Raw genomic sequence first — 21,058 nt, forward strand, 5'->3', positions numbered from 1 at the left:
CAAGATCGAAAAGTTGGAAGATACAGCGGTATCTTGGAGGCGATAGGAAGTAAACTGGAAAGTCTAGTAGAGTTGGCTCGATAGCATCTAACTGTAACATTCATTGTCTATAGTGGTGGTAACTAGCTTGCTCCTGGAATTTTTACTCAGATGGGTTTTTCCGTCAACAATATCTGGTGTTATTTACTATTTTCATACTACAAAGTGCGGCATTCAAATATAGGGAATTGGACTTGTACAATCAACCATCTAGAAATTATTAAAAAGTGACTTGTTGCTTTTAATAGGTTAATTTCGCATGTAAGGTCGAACTAATAGATAATCTAGAACGCATAATTTGATAATCATGAGCGTTCCGGGAATTTCACAAATTAGGTAACTAATAATTGAATTGATATGTGACCTTTATTATTAAAAAAAAAGAAAAAAAGAATGTAGCACGTTATAACAATCGTTGTAAGGTGTAATAGAAGATAAGGATATATTATTATGTCTTGCATGATTAAATCAAATGTTCTTGTGTTTATAATGCATCTTTTCATGTTCATATCTTTGAATATCCAGATTAATGATAGATTTAATTCTATTCAAGAGTCATTATTGAACAAAATAAGAAAATCGATTATCGTGATTAAAAATGGGTTTTCATGTTCTTGAGTTGTGTATAAATACATTAATGAAGAGAGATTTGAAGTCTAAGTACTTAAGCGGCTTTATAAACACTTCTTAGTTTCTTGTTAGACAAGTTTAGATAATTAGTTACAACAATTAATTAATCACTGCATGGCCACTCCACTAGAGTTCCCCCTGTCTGTTTTAGAATTCTTGGCTCATTTTAATTGCATTCTAGACCGTAGCAATCCTAAACAAACACCTTTGTTGACTTTTTATCTCACAATGGGACCCATGTGCCCGTCTATTAATGGTCAAAATATCCATTTTGGTACTGAAATAATCGGAAACAAACAACCACTTAGTATGAATTAAAATTATATTAAGTACTGGGTGCTTTAAGTAATGTTATCTTATTCACACATTATTACTTAGCTACGATAACATGAACTTGCAAATTTTAACGATCAAAGTAAGCTTTTTATAGTGACCATAGAAAAAAATCAATTTTTTTAAGGCGACCATAAAGAAGAAAACAACCATTTTACAATGAAGAAATAAAATAGAAGCCCCCGGGGCATAACTCAGTGATGCAAAGGACAGAAGTGAGGTAGTCTCAACTTTGCTGTCAACCGTAGTGTGAAGGTTCGATTCTTGAGATATGGAATTGAACTCTTTATGGACACCAGTGTACGAGCAAACTCTTGTTCCCTAGCCTGTTGGAGCACAACCTGTGATTTACCTCCCTCACGATATTCCAAGGACGGGGCGGTGGGTGCCCTTAAGATTGGGGTTCAACCTTTAATAAATAAAATGGAAGAAAGCTTTCATAGTTTTGCGTGCACTATGACACGAACTTCACATTTGTGAAAATGCTATCTGTGGCAACAAAATGTTCAAAGGTTACGTATGGTAGACGTGGATGTTTCTTTATTGATACTTAACACAACAGCATGGGTCTTGACTAATGAATTTCATTTGTCAGATGTAATTGTTGACGTGCATGTATATAATCTCTATTGACTCTATTTCCCTACCTCATTTCTCCTAGTAAATATTTAGAGTCATACTATGTGGTGAAATTTCTCAAGTGCAAGGGATCATTGGCAAGTAAACTGTAGTTGATAAGTTGAAACTATCGATCCTACAAGAAAGAGACTTTAAGTTAGATTGTATCAATTGGAAACTAAAATGTAACTGAGTCACAAAATTGAGTTGATGTTTTGATTGTCTGCTACTAATATTTGTTCTAACTTCTATTTAAATACAAATAAAGAATGATTTTATGAAAGGAGAAGAATGTGTTATCATTCTGACTCTACCTATTGTTTCCCATTCCAATTCTCGGCCTATAATCTTTAGTCTTATTTGGGTATAAATTAGCAACTCTAATCCAATTTTAATAAAACATATCTCTCGAGATGAGTTCAACCTATTTTTAAACACAACTTGAAATATCCCTATTCAAATTTAAATACCTAGAAATGGATTAAATTGTGTGATTACATATTTTGATTACATAAGTCATAAACTATTATTCCTCATGTTTATTGAACTTTATGCTGGTTTTATCACAATGTTATAATCCTATTTCGAACCTCCCCTAAATAAAATAAGCAACTTATTAATAAATAATGATCAAGCATTTAAATAAGCAACAATCATATGATATCAATCAATTACAAAAAATCATACTAAAAAATGGGCTTTGAATGAAGAAGGTAAAACAGCAGCTTATGTCTTCAGCCAAACACTCACAAATTTAGCCTAGCATACTTATTATGAAATTACAACAAAAGATATGAATATCGCCAGCTGGAAAATATATTTGCGAGAAGGAGCAATCGAATCAATTTTGCCTTCTTGAATTCCTCCAAACAAGACTTCAATGATTCTAGATAATGTCCTGCTTTTAATCTTCAAGTCCGAGCTCTGAATCTTCAAACTTTTGATATACTTATCTTGAATCTCTTCTTAGCCTTCTTCTTCATGTTCTTCAATAAAGAATATCTAATTTTTTATTTCAATTTTAGTTAAAACCATAGACAAATTTATTTCTAAAAAAGATGAACCAAAAAAATCGTCACGTAAACAAATAATATTTACACAAGATTAAGTAATAGTTTCTTAAAATTACTCCCATATATCCATAATTATCGGTCGAAATAAGTGTATAAAATTCACTTATCACATACTTTTCTATTATACTTCTATTTAAGTTCCTTTATAGACTTGATATACTAAACTCAACTTCACATTTGTGAAAATGCTATCTGTGGCAACAAAATGTTCAAAGGTTACGTATGGTAGACGTGGATGTTTCTTTATTGATACTTAACACGACAGCATGGGTCTTGACTAATGAATTTCATTTGTCAGATGTAATTGTTGACGTGCATGTATATAATCTCTATTGACTCTATTTCCCTACCTCATTTCTCCAAGTAAATATTTAGAGTCATACTATGTGGTGAAATTTCTCAAGTGCAAGGGATCATTGGCAAGTAAACTGTAGTTGATAAGTTGAAAGTATCGATCCTACAAGAAAGAGACTTTAAGTTAGATTGTATCAATTGGAAACTAAAATGTAACTGAGTCACAAAATTGAGTTGATGTTTTGATTGTCTGCTACTAATATTTGTTCTAACTTCTATTTAAATACAAATAAAGAATGATTTTATGAAAGGAGAAGAATGTGTTATCATTCTGACTCTACCTATTGTTTCCCATTCCAATTCTCGGCCTATAATCTTTAGTCTTATTTGGGTATAAATTAGCAACTCTAATCCAATTTTAATAAAACATATCTCTCGAGATGAGTTCAACCTATTTTTAAACACAACTTGAAATATCCCTATTCAAATTTAAATACCTAGAAATGGATTAAATTGTGTGATTACATATTTTGATTACATAAGTCATAAACTATTATTCCTCATGTTTATTGAACTTTATGCTGGTTTTATCACAATGTTATAATCCTATTTCGAACCTCCCCTAAATAAAATAAGCAACTTATTAATAAATAATGATCAAGCATTTAAATAAGCAACAATCATATGATATCAATCAATTACAAAAAATCATACTAAAAAATGGGCTTTGAATGAAGAAGGTAAAACAGCAGCTTATGTCTTCAGCCAAACACTCACAAATTTAGCCTAGCATACTTATTATGAAATTACAACAAAAGATATGAATATCGCCAGCTGGAAAATATATTTGCGAGAAGGAGCAATCGAATCAATTTTGCCTTCTTGAATTCCTCCAAACAAGACTTCAATGATTCTAGATAATGTCCTGCTTTTAATCTTCAAGTCCGAGCTCTGAATCTTCAAACTTTTGATATACTTATCTTGAATCTCTTCTTAGCCTTCTTCTTCATGTTCTTCAATAAAGAATATCTAATTTTTTATTTCAATTTTAGTTAAAACCATAGACAAATTTATTTCTAAAAAAGATGAACCAAAAAAATCGTCACGTAAACAAATAATATTTACACAAGATTAAGTAATAGTTTCTTAAAATTACTCCCATATATCCATAATTATCGGTCGAAATAAGTGTATAAAATTCACTTATCACATACTTTTCTATTATACTTCTATTTAAGTTCCTTTATAGACTTGATATACTAAACTCAAACGTGATGAAAAGCTCCTTCTTTATCCTCTCATACTTTTCTAAGATTCTCTTGTAGCTTAATCTTGTCTATTACTATTTATCATCAATATCATGCCAAAATATGGCATCTTAAAATTCAAGGAAAGTCAAATTCTTTTTCTTTTACTTTTCCAGAAAAATATGGATTATAATTGCTATTGTAAGTTTTTTTTTCCTTCTTTAATTCTCCCCTTAGCATCAAGTTTTTTGTTAAGTGTAAGTATTCGGTACCTCGGGGAAAATATCATATGGATTCCAGCCTCTAATTAATCTTTATATATCCATTAATTTATCTAACGAATTTACCTTCTCCGATCCACAATCAACAAGAATATCAGTTGGCACATTGATTGACGTTATTTCAAAGGGTTTACACCTTAGTCAGGGCAGCCAACTATTTGCGTTGATTTACTTTTTAATCGGTGGAACAACTTTGGCAAATTACTAAGTGACGTCGAATTTAAATGAAGTCCAATTGACTTCAGTCTTGATATCTGGTGTACCCTACTGAGCATTTTAATGATACGAACTATTAAGTCCAAATTGTATTTGTTATTTTCATGTTCAAAATCACAGTTTATTGAGTTGTAATTCGAGTCAAAGAGTTGGGGGCTAGGAGTATGTGTTGAAAAAGTCAAAGTTATAACAAGGAAAAAAAATAGTTATAAAATTACTCGCAGTCCAAAAATGGAGTGCTCGAGTGGAATAAGCAGTGAAACCATCGCTCGACAACCATGGGTCCAGCGTTCGAACGGTTGTGTGACCTCTCGCTACTGGTGTGGCCACTGCTTGAACGGTGGTGCTATCCAGCCAATCCTAGGTCCTAATTGGCAATAGATTTTACAGTTTCAAACAACCTCGAACACTCCACATTAGAAAAAAGAAACACACTTTTAGGGAATAATCTTGTGTCACAAGCTAATCAACAACATCTATGGGGAAAAAGTTTCATCTAACGGAATGGAAACCGAAAATAAAAAATAAAAAATAAAAAATAAAAAAAGAAAGTTATTAGCTCGAAAAACCCTACATTACAATATTTTCCTCACCCTTTTAGCTTTTCCCTACACAAAACCAAAACTAGAAAAAGTTTAATGTATGACGCGCACTGCTCATACCTTTTTCTTGCGTTTTCTCATAAATTTTCTTCCTAAACTTTCTCTCCAGTTATGCTCACCAAATGCCTCTGTCATTTATATATGTACAATTGCAGGTACACGGTTCTATCTTAATAAGAGAAGTCCTATGGCAATTTTTTCTCTTCTATTTGCAACAAACAATCTCTTGTTAATTGCAATATATGAATCATTTTCTTCCTTTATTTCTTGATCCACCAAGTTGGTCTCTTTTCTTAACTGAATGGTATAACTTAATCTGCAAAGATGGTCCTTTAATTATTTGAGTATATCATTGCAATCTCCAACTTAAGTTATTCAAACCATAGCATGCCTTGACATCAATCTTTGCGCTCCTTTACTAGTAGGTGTTACTGTTCGTTCCTTAATCAATCAACAAATTGCTTTATACCTTCAACAAAAGTTGTTGCCTCACTATAAAGGACCACGCAATCTACGATAGTTGCAACCAATCCTTTTACACGTATAAGAAGCTTTGTTATCTAACTCCACCTCGTTAAGCCAACAAAACATTTTGAGGTCACCTTTTTCTACAACTGTAGCATTTAACTTTCTTCTTACTTCATGACTTCAACTTGATCTGACTCTCACTCTCACTAGAGTCATGCTCCTTTTACCTCTCACTCGTTGTGGAAAATGCATCAACTTGCAGTAACCTACCTTGTCTACCCTATTTGATTTTGCTTCTTTACTCTTCTTTAATAATAATAGACTCAAGTATGTCACAAACGAGACTCCTTATATTGCTGGTCAAATTTATAACGAATTGATCATATGATTCATGATAACTTTGAATTAGGATCTAAGCACATTCAGCATCCTCTATGTAAAACTCAAAGTTGTATCTTGAGTAAAGAAGGTATTAATGGTGTTTATGTAATTCGTCATTATTGCAAACTTCATCATACAAAGGGTGTAGAGTCTCATCTTTAAGATCTTAGTGACTCAAACTTACACAGTTTTGTCGGTATCATATAACGTGTTTGCCACTTTATTCCCTACAAGAATTGGAAGAGATAAATCTACTAATGCAAGATATATTAGCATTATCATACACGAACTTTCACTAATCAGTTGAATAAAACCAAAATTCAGCACTGGAATCTTAAATGAGATGAGAAAAAGAGAGGCAGTATGTGTAACGAACACCTGCTTCAGTTCCATAATGTCAATACAAAGATTAATGGGATGAAAGAAATTGAAAAATAATAGGGCTAAATCAAAATTGTTGAATTATAGCCATTCAAATACTGAAAAGAAATCATAAAATTAACGGAATGCGTAAAATTTATAATTATCTTGCACCAAAATCAAAAGATTGACGATATATAATACTATTTCGAGAAAACCATAGATTTATTGGGTAAATTTTAATGAGCTTGAAAGGAGGAAACGGGAAAAGGGTTTGGGTTGGAAAGTGGAAAAGGGTCTGGGTTAGCTGTTAATTTGCAGTAAATGGTGATTGATGAGGACGCCAACGTCGGTGAAATCTAAAAACGAGATTGAAGACCTAGTCAAAGAAAAGAGAAAGATAAATGGAGCGGAACAAGAAAAAAGACAGCAGGAAGAAAACACGGGGATCTTGGGAAAGAAAAAAGGAAAAGGAATGGAAATAAACATGGGTGGAAAAAATTCTTCTATATAAATTGAGAACAAGGGAGGCTAGCATTAAAGCCCCTTGTTTGAGCCACATTTTTGGGGAATTATAAAAAATGACACTTTTTTTGAAATTGCTATAAAACTTTTGAGGTGCACTAAATTTTATCAAAAATGTCACTTTTTTGGTGAAAAATGTCCAAATTACCCTTAATCTCCCCTTTTTAGGAGCATTAAATGCTCATTAATGGTAGTCTCCAATCTAATCAATTATAATGATTTCATTATTTAATTTGTATATTATAATGATTTGATAAATATATATTATATTGTATAATATGAATTTACTAAAAAAAAAAAGATAAAAGACGTAAAAAAATTCCAGGAAGCAAAAAAAAGATAAAAGAAACAAAAAAATCCTACTTCACATCAAATACATCCCTTCTTGAAGAAACCCTCTATTTTCTTTCATCTTCTTTATTCCTTCATCAACAATATATTGCTATTCAATTTATCATCCATTTTGAGAGGTTAGTTATTACAAATTATTTATATTTTTATCTAATAGCTTATTATTTTTCACATATTAAAAGTAACATGATCATCAAAGTGAAGAAAGCATTTAAAACCACTATTAATGATGATGGTATTGATATTTCTTTTTTATATCATTTTAAAGGGAAAATATACCAAAAATATTTAGGCAAATGTCAACTATTCCATATTTAATGAAGCAGTCATTTATTTCTGGAGATTTGTAGAGCAATGGAATAATTGTTGTAGTTGAGAATTGATTATAACCATTAATATTTCGGAGAAAGTAACAAACAAACACACCTTAAACTTGTCGACGGTCTGGACAGTTTATCTGTCGATCTCGACGGCTATACATGTCGATGTCGACATTTAGAAACTGTTGGGATAGAGTTTTCAACTGTCAAAATCGACAGTTGAAAACTATTGACACCCTTCATTTCACATTCTCCTTTTGCATCGGTTTAAATATTCGAAAGTGCCCTTTCCTTGCTATTACATATTGACATATTGACTTTTCATAATTCTTATCGTTGTAATCCCTTTATTTTAGGTATGAATACCCATTTAAATGTTAAAAACAATACGATTAAATTTCTTTCATCTTTTGAAAACTATTATTAATGATGATATGTTTGATTTTCCAAATATTTTTGGGAAAAGATACCAATATCCTTTAGGCAAATGTGAAGTATTCTATATTTAATAAAGCATTGAGTTATTTATTTTTGGGAAGATATTGTGATGTTATAGTTGAGAATTCATTATGACCATTAATGTTTCCAACAATTTCTTCCTAGGTACCAAATGCATGTTTTCAATCTTCTCGGCAGTTTCGATAGTTAAACTGTTGAACTCAACATTTCGCAACCTTTGGGTTAGACATCTGAACTGTCAAACCCGACATTTAGAAACTATCGAGATAGACAAATTAACTGCCGAATTCGACAGTAGAAAACTATTGACACCCTTAATTTCACCCAACTGCTATTGCATGAATTTAAATAGTCGAAAGTTTCACTTTCATAATATTGCATATCAGCATATTGATTATGCAAAAATCTTATTGTTGCAATACAATTCATCGTGTCGCATGGAGAAAAGTTTGTTTATGTCAATGACAAATGGAAATGTATAGAGGACAAAACTACTTCCATTTCAGTGTCGAAAAGTATTACCCTAGCCGGGCTTTTATTACGGTTGAATGACAAACTTGGTGTTCTCAATCCGAAAACTAAATGTCTCAAGTTTGAAGTGTAACTAATAGTGAAGACTTGCGGTGCTATATATACTGTGGTTTATGGAGGGAAGAATTTGAGGTCATTTACTAGCCAACCACCAAACCCAATCTACTTCAAATTAATTTGGAAGACAATTGGTGTGATAGTTTAAGGTCTAAGTATACCGTCATCCTTAGACTTTGTCTATAAATTATGAAAATTGTTAATCTTAGTACCCATGTGAAATATCATAATTAACTTTGAACCATGTAGTTGGCATTTAATTTTCATTATTTACTAACTAAATCATGTGTAGCATATCCTTAGGTATTTTTCATATAGAATTAAATTTCAAAATCGTATTTCAATCACGAAATTATAATATTGTCTTCTTTTAGTCGAACAATCCAACGAATATGAGCAACATGAAACTTCCACAATGCGTAAATACAATTTGTAATCAACCACACTCCAAGTGAACACAATAGCATACATAACAACGAATGATTTGTAGGACTAATTATAATATAACAAATTGACATGTCCATGTCAAACAACTATGATTTACAAAGAGCGGGTTCAACCATTACCTCAAAACACACACATGTTACCGGCTTTTCAACATTCAAACTAAGAATCTTTAGGCCAGCAAAATAATACGACGAGATTTTACCAGATGAATGTCACAAAAGTGTGTCAACATTAATTGTTGTGTTACACAAAAAACAAAAAAAAAAAACAAAAACAAAAAAAATACATGTGCTTTGCGAAGCACCCTTAGTGTCTACACTTCCAATTGGAGTCTCCACCCTCAACGTCTACATCTCATGAAGAGCTTTAGTCACAGCATCCCCATATTCTACCATGTTGACTTGTCGCGGGTGGTAGCCGTCATGAAATTTCAACAGAAAGACCTCAATTTCAGGTTTGCATTTGAATAGCATGTCAGCAGTTACATTGTTGAACATTAAGAATGTGAAGAATAATAGTAGACATTACAACTAATCCGCTTCCATTCAACAACGTCGAACGATCAAAATCAACACCATATGGGGAGTAATTCATGACAGCGTTTGCAGCCTTATCAAAGTAAATGCATATAGCTCCACATTAGCAACTTCAACAGTACTACATTGAATTTGTATGAACATAATATTTGACACATGGTAATGCGAAATGCACGTGCAATGTTCAACCAAAGTTTGACATACATGTTCATGCGAAATGCACATGCAATGTTCAACCAAGATGCATTTTATAATATTTCATACATGTAAATGTGAAGTGCACATGCAATTATCACAGTGGAAAATGTGATGTGTCGAGAGAACTGTCACGAAAGTTGATCTCGCAAGATGACTGAACTCATCTATTAGGAGCACCCATCTGTCGAGAATTACTGAGGCAAATTGTTGGGAACGACAGTTCATCTGTCGAGAACTACTGAATTCAAATGTCAAAAATGGCAGTTCAATTCAACAGACCCTTGCTTCATTTTCTTACAGACGGAAGCATTAAAACCATAGAAATGTCGAGTATTTATTTATAATGCAGGACAACGTATATCACTTTCAAATTTCAACAACTAATTCATTTATAAGATAAATAAAGTGGGATATTTTACTTCAAATATTTAATACAAAGCAAAATTTGAATTCATATTCGAATTTACATTATCACAAATACCTACTATGCATCCCTTTAATTTCCTCAAAATTTTAATTTTTCTACCTACTAACTCCATTCAATTGATCCAAATATTGATTTTTATGTATAATAAGTAAATGGGTATTTCACAGATGAATTTTCACATCATACTTACTAACATAAAAAAAGCTTCAAAATATCAATTTCATACTAACAAAATATAGCACCACTTCAAATTTGTAGAAACAATTCACAAATATGTAACAGAGAGATTCATGAAGTGTTCACCATGCCTAGAACTTATGTAATATGATTCCATATCTCATTAGTTCACTTTTACACTCTGGACATTTCAACTTCAAATTTGTAGAAAAAATTTAATCTTCTCCTCAAAATGTAAAAAATGGAAGAAAACAAACCTGAAGATGTTAGTGAAAGTCTTCGTCGGAGGTGGGCGTCGCGATGGTCGTCACCTGGTGGGAGGTAGGCGATTCCAGTGAGAGAGGAGAGTGCGTGAGAGAAAGGAGTGTGTTTGAGTCGGTTTCTTTCTTCTTGCTTCACCTCCTCCTTCTTTTCCTTTTATATTTTCAACATTAAATAAATCCCCTGACATTTCACAGGTTTTTATACAACTTTTAATAGTCTAGTTATATCTCATTTAATGAAGAACACATAAGGTATTGAAATGATTCAGAGGGGCAAAAAAGTTCGAAAATGACATTTTTGATAGAATTTTAAAAAAAATGATATTTTTTATAATACAAAGTGAAATTTTGACTCTTATTGTAATTTCCTCTTTTTAAAAATCACACAGTTCCCTATAAAATACATTTACATGTAAATAAAAATTTTCCATACTTTTTAATAAAAAAATTCTTCAAAAAATCAATATTACAAAATTTATTTTCCCAAAAAATAGGCACAAAAAAGCTCTAAGGATCCGTTTGATTGCAAAGATGGAAAAGAATTGAATTGAAAATGAATTCCAGGGAATTGAATTGCCTATAAATTATTTTCTTGGAAATTGTAAATTATTATGTTTGATAGCTATAAATTTTCATGTGAAAAATGTTGAAATAAAAATATTTTTTTATATTCGTTTGACTTTATTTTACATGAAAATTATCAATTAAAGGGATATAATTTACTGGTATTAAAGATAAAATTTGTTTCCATTGCTAAAAAACAAAAAACAAAAACAAAAAAACAAAAAATTCAAGAAAATCATCTATCTTTTGGTGTTCGTTTGACTTTGTTTTATATGAAAATTGTCAATTAAGGGGAAATATTTTTTTACAATAATTCTTAGAATTTGTTAACTTTGCCAACAAAAAAAAAATAAAAAATACATATATGGTACTGTAACCGGGATTTTCCCTAAAATGCTAGAAAAGTCCAAAGTCCAAGAAAACATGATACTTGAATTCCATGGCAAAAAAAATCACATCAAACACTTGAAAGTGGGAAAATGGGAAAAGATTTGCCAATCAAACACCTAAATGTTATATTGAATAGAATGAAATGCATGAAATAGTGATTTTAACTCCTTTAATAGTGGCATTACGACTTTTACAAGAATACGAATCACTGGACAATTTTTCTTGTTCTAGCAATGCATTTGGAATTTGGATCACTAAAGATCAATAAACTTAGCTCATAAATAATCTTGTTGTACGTGAATATATCCTTGTGATTTTTCTTTTCAATTGTTTTCTCATATAATATTTAACATAAACTATATGTTTCTGGACTAGTGAACAAAATGCCAATTAGAATCACTTGTATCTATTGACCAGACAAAGAGGATACTATGTATCTTTATTTTTAATTTCAAACAAATGATGCAACAAATATACTGATGTCACTGCATCAAGTCGTTAATTCATCTCCTTCGCAATTATTTCTACCGTACAACATTCTCAACAGATAATTTATCAATGGAGGTAAAAGGCTAGACACTAGGACCCACAAATTGTGAATTTTTTCATCATTTCACTATTCTTTAAGGACGGTGCACGGTGCACCAAGAAAGTATCGTCAAAGAGTGTGGAGCTGATGAACTCTTCAAGGATTGGGAGTTGATGGTTGTCATCGTAACTGTACATTAGAGGAACCATTCTTGCAATATTAAGAGAAGCTTTTGTGAAAGATGCTTGATGAGTTTTTATTTATATGAAAACACTCCTTGTTAAGATGCTTCCATTCACTTGATATCATATCAATAACGCGCTCCCGCACAGTCTCAATAGTTGATCCTGGATTCTCTTTCATGTAGCACTCTATATACGAACCATCATTTCCATCTTGCTGCTCATCCTGTCGTTAGTTTGATACAAAAGAAATTAACAATCAACGTGTAATTAATTAACAAGTATCAATCATAAAGTTTAAAATTCTAGATGATGGTCTTGCCTAAAAGGTTAAATTGTTATAGAGGGGAAAAGTACTATGGAGTTATAATATAAAATTTTAGTATGTAATTAATTACCTTGGCACTTCCAAAGTCATCCCAGAGACGGAGAATAGCGGCCACAGAGGATATGAGTTCTGATATATCATCCACTTGAACGGCCCCTCCTGTTTTTCTATTGACTCCCAAAAGAAAAAAGAGGTGGACGAGCAACACATGTACTCCTGAACTCACCTTTCCATTTTCTAGGTACTCATGTGAGGTTGGCAAGTACCCAGAAGCAAACCATTCAGCTTCTACTAGGAATGCGTCACACAGACTTCCCCACTACAACAAATGAAGGATATGCCATTAATGTCTTATATGTATGTCATGCAGAGATATATTAGGTCATAGTTTTGTTTAGCTAAAAATATTAGATTTTTATCTAAGTCAAAGTTAAAACCACACATTTTATTGATCTATAGTATTTATTGACATTTTAACCATACATTTTACCAAATTTTATCAAAATATATTAAAAATTTGATTTTTATCAAAACAAAACAAGGGCCACATATTTGTATGAATGAAAAAAGAGTATCTATCTTATTGTTGACTTTAGTGAATCGACCGGATTATATCCGTACTTTTTGTAGATCTTGTAGCCTATATCATTTGTGGTGTCAAGAAGGGCTTTGTAGCACATCTTCATTGGTTTTGGTAACATCTGAACGACCGCATAGTCCCACCTGTACACAATTTAAATATTTAATTCACCAAAAGATGAATAAGTTAAAATTCATGCAACGTCCACAGCTCAACATGTTGCATTTCCCTTCTAAAATTAGAAAAGAAAATGTTTTGTACATGTGCATAGCTCGGGTAAAGACAGTAAGTTCTTCTGGTGTCCCATAAAGATCGAAAATGTCATCTATTATGTAAATAAACGTGATGGATTTGGTGAGCTCAAGCCTTTGTTCCGACATGCTTGGATTGCTCAGGGAAGCCATAGCCAATGTATACCATTTTAACGGTTGGTTCCTAGCCTGCTTTAATTCCTGAGCCAAACTAAGTTCTTTCCACCACCTAAAATTACAAAAGATTCCATTTTTAGTTTTCCTCAAAATAGTCAAGAAATTTTCATACGTGCTATTGTGAGAATATGGTTCTCTTAACCCACTTGCTTCAGTTTTATGTGAACCATTGGATGAAGATCAATGATTGAGATTTAATCTTGTGGGAGAAGCTTTGACCAAATTTTCACCTAACATACTACTTACCCCACGTTTTTGTGTAAGAAGGAGTGTCTTCGGTTGGGTGGGGGTTATTTTAAAAGGGAGGTAGGCTGGTCATTTTCGGGTGTGGCTCGACAGTAAATTTCCTCCATTTTTGGTTCCTCAAGGTGGTCTCTTGGTTGGTGGTTTTTCAAGGGGTTCTTTTCCGGTTCTTTCTATCTCTCTTTGGAAGGCAATTTGCATAGCATGGGGCTGTTCCTGAGCCTAGAAAAACTGCCATAAGAGGTGAAGAAGCTGCTGCGAGGAAGAAGAAGAAGCTGGACAGATTTCGGCCATATAAAGGGGTTGTATTCTTCCGATTTTATTTTCTTGTTTTTGCCTTGAATCTTGTTTGTTGATTGATGTTTTTGGTTGATTGAACTCCTAGGATCCCCAACAAACTGGTATCAGAGCTAGGAGGAGTGATATTAGTCCAAAATCGATCAAAAACCAGCAAGGAATCGCCATTACCACTTTCTAACCGAATCTGAAAAACTTGATTTCCGGCCAACCTATTGACTTTCCGGCGAAATGGACCACGGAACCATGACCAACAGGAGGAGACGCACCCTGTGGTGGGGTGCGTGACCGGCGGCGGCGCGTGGCCGGACCTCCGACGAGCTTTTTTTCGTGCAGTTTACTTATTTTGACGTCCTGAATGCACTGATGTCGTTTGTTTTCTGTTTCAGATTTTACAGAAAAAGCTGGACGATTTTGCCCCTACCTTGACGTCTACGGCAATTTGGTTCAGAAACCTGGTGGTATATTTACTGTTTGTCAACAGTAGTTTGGTAAGATTATTCCAAACTCTCCAGTAGGTTAAGTTTGGTATCCTTACCGGTTTATGCATGGTTATTGCTTGGTTGCTTATTTGTGAATTCTGTTGATTGAATTCTTGCGATTAATTTGTAAACTGGAAGCATATTTACCTGCTTTATATACCTGTGTTTCGTGAACGGATTATTTCACTGTTGTGCTTCATTTCTAAAAATTGTTTTTTTTAAACTCGGTACTCAGTTTTATATTGATCATCTGAAAAAAAAATTTTCAAAACCTTTTTTGTTGTGTCCACGAGTACAGGCCACTCTTTTATAGAATCTATAATGAGTTCGAGGGTCGAATTATCGCAATTCGATGGAAAGGGGGATTACTCGATATGGAAACAGAAAATGAGGGCCATTTTGGTCCAACAGAGAGTTGCTAAAGCTCTTGATGATCCCGCTACATTTTCTGATGAGTTAAAAGCTAAAACAACTGAAATTGAAGACATGAATGAAATTGCTTACAGTTATATAATTTTGCATCTATCTGACAATATTGTGAGACAAGTTGATAGTGCTAAAACTGCTAGAGCTTTGTGGATTGCTTTAGATGCCTTGTTCTTAACTAAAACTTTACCTAACAAAATATACCTGTTGGAGAAGTTGTTTAGTTTTAAGATAGACCCGGGGAAGGATGTCGAGGGGAATTTCAGTGACTTTAGCATAATTGTTAAGAGTCTAGCTCATAATGATAAAACATTTGATGATGAGGATTTAGCTGTCATATTGCTAAACTCTTTGCCCAAATCTTACAGAGAAATGAAAAATGCTATAAAGTATGGTAGGGACACTCTCACTCAAGCTATTGTTTCTGATGCTTTAAAATCAAGAGAACTTGAATTAAAAAGAGAGAACAGAATTCATTCTCGTGAAGAGAGTCTATTTGTTAGGGGAAGATCTGAAAAGAAAGAATTCAACTTCCATAACAAGAAGGGGAGAGGAAAATCTAAAATGAGATCCAAATCTAAAGATAAAAGCGGTAAGAAATGTTATCACTGTGGAAAGTTAGGACATTTCAAGAAAGACTGCTTTGATTGGAAAAGGAAACAAAAAGACCCGAACAATTCTGATGTTGATAATGCTGCTATTGCTACTGAATTTAATAGTTTGCATGTCATGAATGTGTCTGAAGAAGAATTTGACAAAAATTGGATTCTTGACATAGGGTCTACTTTCCATATGTGCCCTGATAGGTCTTGGTTTTATAACTATAGGGAGACTGAATCTAGGAAGGTCTACATGGGAGACAATAATTCTAAAATGTGATTGGAGTTGGTGACATAGCCATCAGGATGTACGATGGGGCCGTCACGCAACTTCGAAATGTTAGATATGTCCCAAATTTAAAGAGAAACCTCATTTCCTTAGGTTCTATGGAAGATGAGGGATATAGCTTCAAGTCTGGTAACAAGATTTTGAAAATTATGAAGGGTTCTCTTATAGTTATGAAGGGGCCCAAGAGGAATGGGCTGTACTATCTTGAAGGTAGAACTGAAATACCATTTGATTCTAGCCTTCTTGCTGTGAGTAAAGACAAAACTGAACTTCGGCATAACAAAATGGGTCACATTGGATTTAAAGGTCTAAAATCTTTAAGTAATCAGAAATTACTTGGAAAAGATGACATTGAAACTATGGAATTCTGTGAAACTTGTGTTTTGGGTAAGTCTCATAAGGTGAGCTTTGAAGCTAGCTCTCATAGGACCAGCAGACCATTGGACTATGTCCATGCTGATCTATGGGGCCCGGAGAAGCACTCCACATTTGGTGGGAGCAAGTACTTCTTGTCCTTAGTGGATGATTACTCAAGAAAGGTTTGGATTTATCCTTTGAAGGCTAAGTTGGAAACTTTTGGAAAATTCAGGATTTGGTTAAAGTCTGTTTAGAATCAGTTAGACAAGAAACTTAAAATGTTAAGAACTCATAATGGGCTTGAATTCTGTAATAGCGAATTTGACAACTTCTGTAAGTAGAAAGGTATAACAAGACACAAAACTGTTAAATACACACCTGAACAAAATGGGGTCGCTGAAAGAATGAACAGGATCATAATGAACAAAGTTAGGTGTATGTTGATTAGCTCTGGCCTTGCGAAAGGTTTTTGGGCTGAAGCTGCAAGTACTGCAGCTTATCTGATTAATAGGTCTCCGTCCAGCAGTATAGGGTTTAAGACCCCACAGGAATTGTGGACGGGAGAGCCTCCAAATCTAGAACACTTGAGGGTGTTTGGATGTGCTGCATATGCACACCAATCTGAAGGGAAACTTGAGCCGAGGGCTGTCAAGTGTGTGATGTTAGGGTATCTCGAGGGTGTGAAGGGTTATAGGTTATGGGTTTTAGGGGTCCAAGGCATTGAGATTATTAACAACAGGAATGTAGTCTTTAATGAATCTGAGATGCCATGTCTAAAATAGAAAACCGAAGAAACTAACAAATCTGAAACTGAGAAGAGTATTCAGACTGAGGTGAAGCTGACTAGGCTAAATTCACCTACACCTCGGAATGACGAAAATGACCCTATATATCATGAAAATGAAAATGAAATTGAAATTGAACCTGAACCTGATCCTGAAGAGGTGACTGAACTTCAAGATAACATTGAACCAGTTGAAGTTGAACATTTTAATGATCAGCCACCTAATCAAGATTATCAGCTTACTAGGGATTGGGGGAGGAGGCAAATCAGGTCAAATCCTAGATATGAATCCCTAAACTTGACTGATTTTGCCTTGGTTTCAGGTGAAGCCCTTGAACAGAGAGAACATGCTAGTTATAAAGAAGCTGTTAATGGAAAATGTTCTGAGAATTGGCTGAAAGCTATGCGGGAAGAAATGGAATCTCTAATGGAGAATAAAACTTGGAAGTTAGTTAACAAACCTAAGGATCATAGGATAGTTCAATGTAAGTGGATTTACAAATTGAAAGAAGGAAATAATCATAGTGATCCTCCTAGGTATAAGGCCAGATTAGTGGCGAAAGGGTTCACTCAAAAGGAGGGGGTTGATTACAATGAGATATTCTCTCCTGTGATAAAGTACAAAACAATCAGACTGGTTCTTGCATTGGTTGTTCAGTACAACTGGGAACTGGAACAACTAGATGTCAAGACTGCTTTCCTACATGGGGAATTGGAAGAGGATATTTACATGAGTCAACCTCAAGGTTTTGAGGTGAAAGGTAAAACTAACTGTGTGTGCAAATTAGAAAGATCTCTGTATGGGCTTAAACAAAGCCCTAGACAGTGGTACATAAGGTTCGATACCTATGTACTGAAGATAGGTTTTAAAAGGAGTGAATATGATGCATGCCTGTACTATAATGATAGTAAGGAGAGCTGTGAGGTCTACTTGTTGCTGTATGTAGATGACATGCTTCTAGTAAGTTCAAGTAAGACTGAAATCACTAAGATGAAGAACCTTTTAAAATCAGAATTTGATATGAAAGATTTGAGGAGTGCTAAGAAGATTTTGGGGATGGTTATAAAGAGAGATAGGGCTGAAAATAGACTAGTCATTTCCCAAGAAGCCTATCTAAACAAAGTCATAACCAAATTTGGTATGAATGGATCAAAATCTGTGAACGTTCCCTTAGCAGCTCATATGAATCTTTCTGGTGCACAATCTTCTAAAACTGAGGAGGAATTTAGAGAAATGAGGAACATACCCTACGCTAATTCTATAGGTTCCGTCATGTTATCTATGATAACAACCAGGCCTGACTTAGCCTATGCTATAAATTTTTTGAGCAGATTTATGTCAAACCTAGGAAAGCCTCATTGGGCAGGTTTGAAATCGTTGTTAAGGTACATTGTTGGTACATTAAATCTGGGTCTAGTGTATGAAAAGAGATCTGAAAAACTTACTCTAAAGGGGTTTGTAGACTCTGATTTTGCTGGTGACAAGGATAGCAGAAAGTCTACCATAGCGTACTTTTTTACACTAGGTGACAATTGTATAACATGGAAGTCACAGCTGCAGCCTTTAGTTACTTTGTCAAGTACTGAGGCAGAATATGTTGCCATAACTGAGGCGGTTAAAGATTGTACTTGGTTAAAAGGAATTTTAAAAGAATTGAACTTCATGCATGATACACCTGTTATGTTTACTGATAGTCAAAGTGCTTTATTGCTTTGTAAAAATCCTGTTTACCATGAAAGAACTAAACATATTGAGGTAAAGTATCATTTTATACGTGAGAAACTGTCTCAAGGTGAAGTTAATCTTGTTAAAATTCACACTGATAGGAATCCCTCTGATATGGGAACAAAAATTCTACTTGCAAGTAAATTTAGATTGTGCTTATCTTTATTACACATTGACACTGGTTAATTTTCTTGCAGGTGGTGGGCGATGATGATGAACAGTTCTTCCATGTGCAAATTCGCAACCAAGAGAGAGTGTTATGAGAACCAAGGTGAAGAATGTGAGAATATGATTCTCTTAACCCACTTGCTTCAGTTTTTTGTGAACCATTGGATGAAGATCAATGATTGAGATTTAATCTTGTGGGAGAAGCTTTGACCAAATTTTCACCTAACATACTACTTACCCCACGTTTTTGTGTAAGAAGGAGTGTCTTCGGTTGGGTGGGGGTTATTTTAAAAGGGAGGCAGGCTGGTCATTTTCGGGTGTGGCTCGACAGTAAATTTCCTCCATTTTTGGTTCCTTAAGGTGGTCTCTTGGTTGGTGGTTTTTCAAGGGGTTCTTTGCCGGTTCTTTCTATCTCTCTTTGGAAGGCAATTTGCATAGCATGGGGTTGTTCCTGAGCCTGGAAAAACTGCCATAAGAGGTGAAGAAGCTGCTGCGAGGAAGAAGAAGCTGGACAGATTTCGGCCATATAAAGGGGTTGTATTCTTCCGGTTTTATTTTCTTGTTTTTGCCTTGAATCTTGTTTGTTGATTGATGTTTTTGGTTGATTGAACTCCTAGGATCCCCAACAGCTATGTCTTCTTACTTGGAAATTTTGGCCAGTTCTTGTTGGTTGGCGGTCTGTGCCACGGAAATATTCATTTTTGCGAGCTCTTTCAATGTTTTTCTCCATCCATTTATGCCTTGGAAATCTCTAATATACTTCTTTGCAGTAAATCTTGCAATGCTTCTGTGATAAGGATGCTTCAATCTGTCACTAAAAATTTGGCCACTAAATTTTGCTGCTTCATCAAGTATATCTTCTCCTTCTGTCACTAGCTGCGCAGCTTCATATAATTCCATCAATCCTCTAATATCTTACTTTAATTTCCCTTCAAACACCCCATCTTTTCCCTTGAATTTGTTGAATATGTCTGTGTCATGGAATTAATTTGATTACGACTAATAATAATTTTTTTTCAATTAATTAACAAAAACAAGCACCAAACAAAGACAAAAATAAAATAAAATAAAATAAAATTCAACCTGCGGAAATGGAAAAACCATGTTCTCTCAAGAGTCCGAAGAAAAGTGAAAGATCATGAAGAGTGTAATAGGAGTATCCATCAAAACAAGTGGTGGCTTCCATGTAATGTCGCCGAAGAACTGCTTCAATCTCTTCCTGAAAATGGTAGTCAACATCTAGTCGCTGGATAGCATCCACCAACATTAAGCTTTCTATTTGATTTTCTAATTCCTCTGATTTCAATATTTCCCTGACATCCTTCAGTTTTTGTTCATATTCCATGGAAAATTCATCCTGCAAGTCAGACTTGTTTTTTGCTTTACGTGAATATACATCGACACATAATATAAAAAAAATATATATATGTAAATATATAGTTATAGAACATAAATAACCTTAAAATTTTGTCCATTCAGAATAATTTGGTGGGGTTTAGAGAGTTCAGAAGTTGCTTCTAGAATGGTCCACTTCTGAGGAGTAGCTCTACATGCAACAAGAGATGGTCTAATATCTCCATTATCTGCAATTTTTGTACGAATATCAGAACAATGGCTGGGTAAAGACGAGGGGCTCTTGTAGACTGCCATGGCAAAGAGAAATGTATTTTTGGATAAATAGCTATGCTTATTAATTAGAAGACGTTTGCTTGATAACACTAAGAATTGATTTATGGGGTTTATATAGGATGCAAACCACATGCATAGTAGTTCCTGCTCCAATATTTTCCACGTTATGATGACTTTTATGCCATAATATGAAAATGACGTATTCCTCCTGTACGAGGGAATTA

At 33.9% G+C, this 21,058-nt stretch overlaps 1 pseudogene; it reads right to left on the bottom strand.

Annotated features, from left to right (window-relative positions):
• Nucleotides 1-12,366: 12,366 nt before the first annotated feature.
• LOC111395216 lies at nucleotides 12,367-20,855 on the bottom strand (annotated as a pseudogene).
• Nucleotides 20,856-21,058: the final 203 nt, after the last annotated feature.

This window comes from Olea europaea, chromosome 6, assembly GCF_002742605.1.
Source record: "Olea europaea var. sylvestris chromosome 6, O_europaea_v1, whole genome shotgun sequence".
Taxonomy (NCBI): domain Eukaryota; kingdom Viridiplantae; phylum Streptophyta; class Magnoliopsida; order Lamiales; family Oleaceae; genus Olea; species Olea europaea.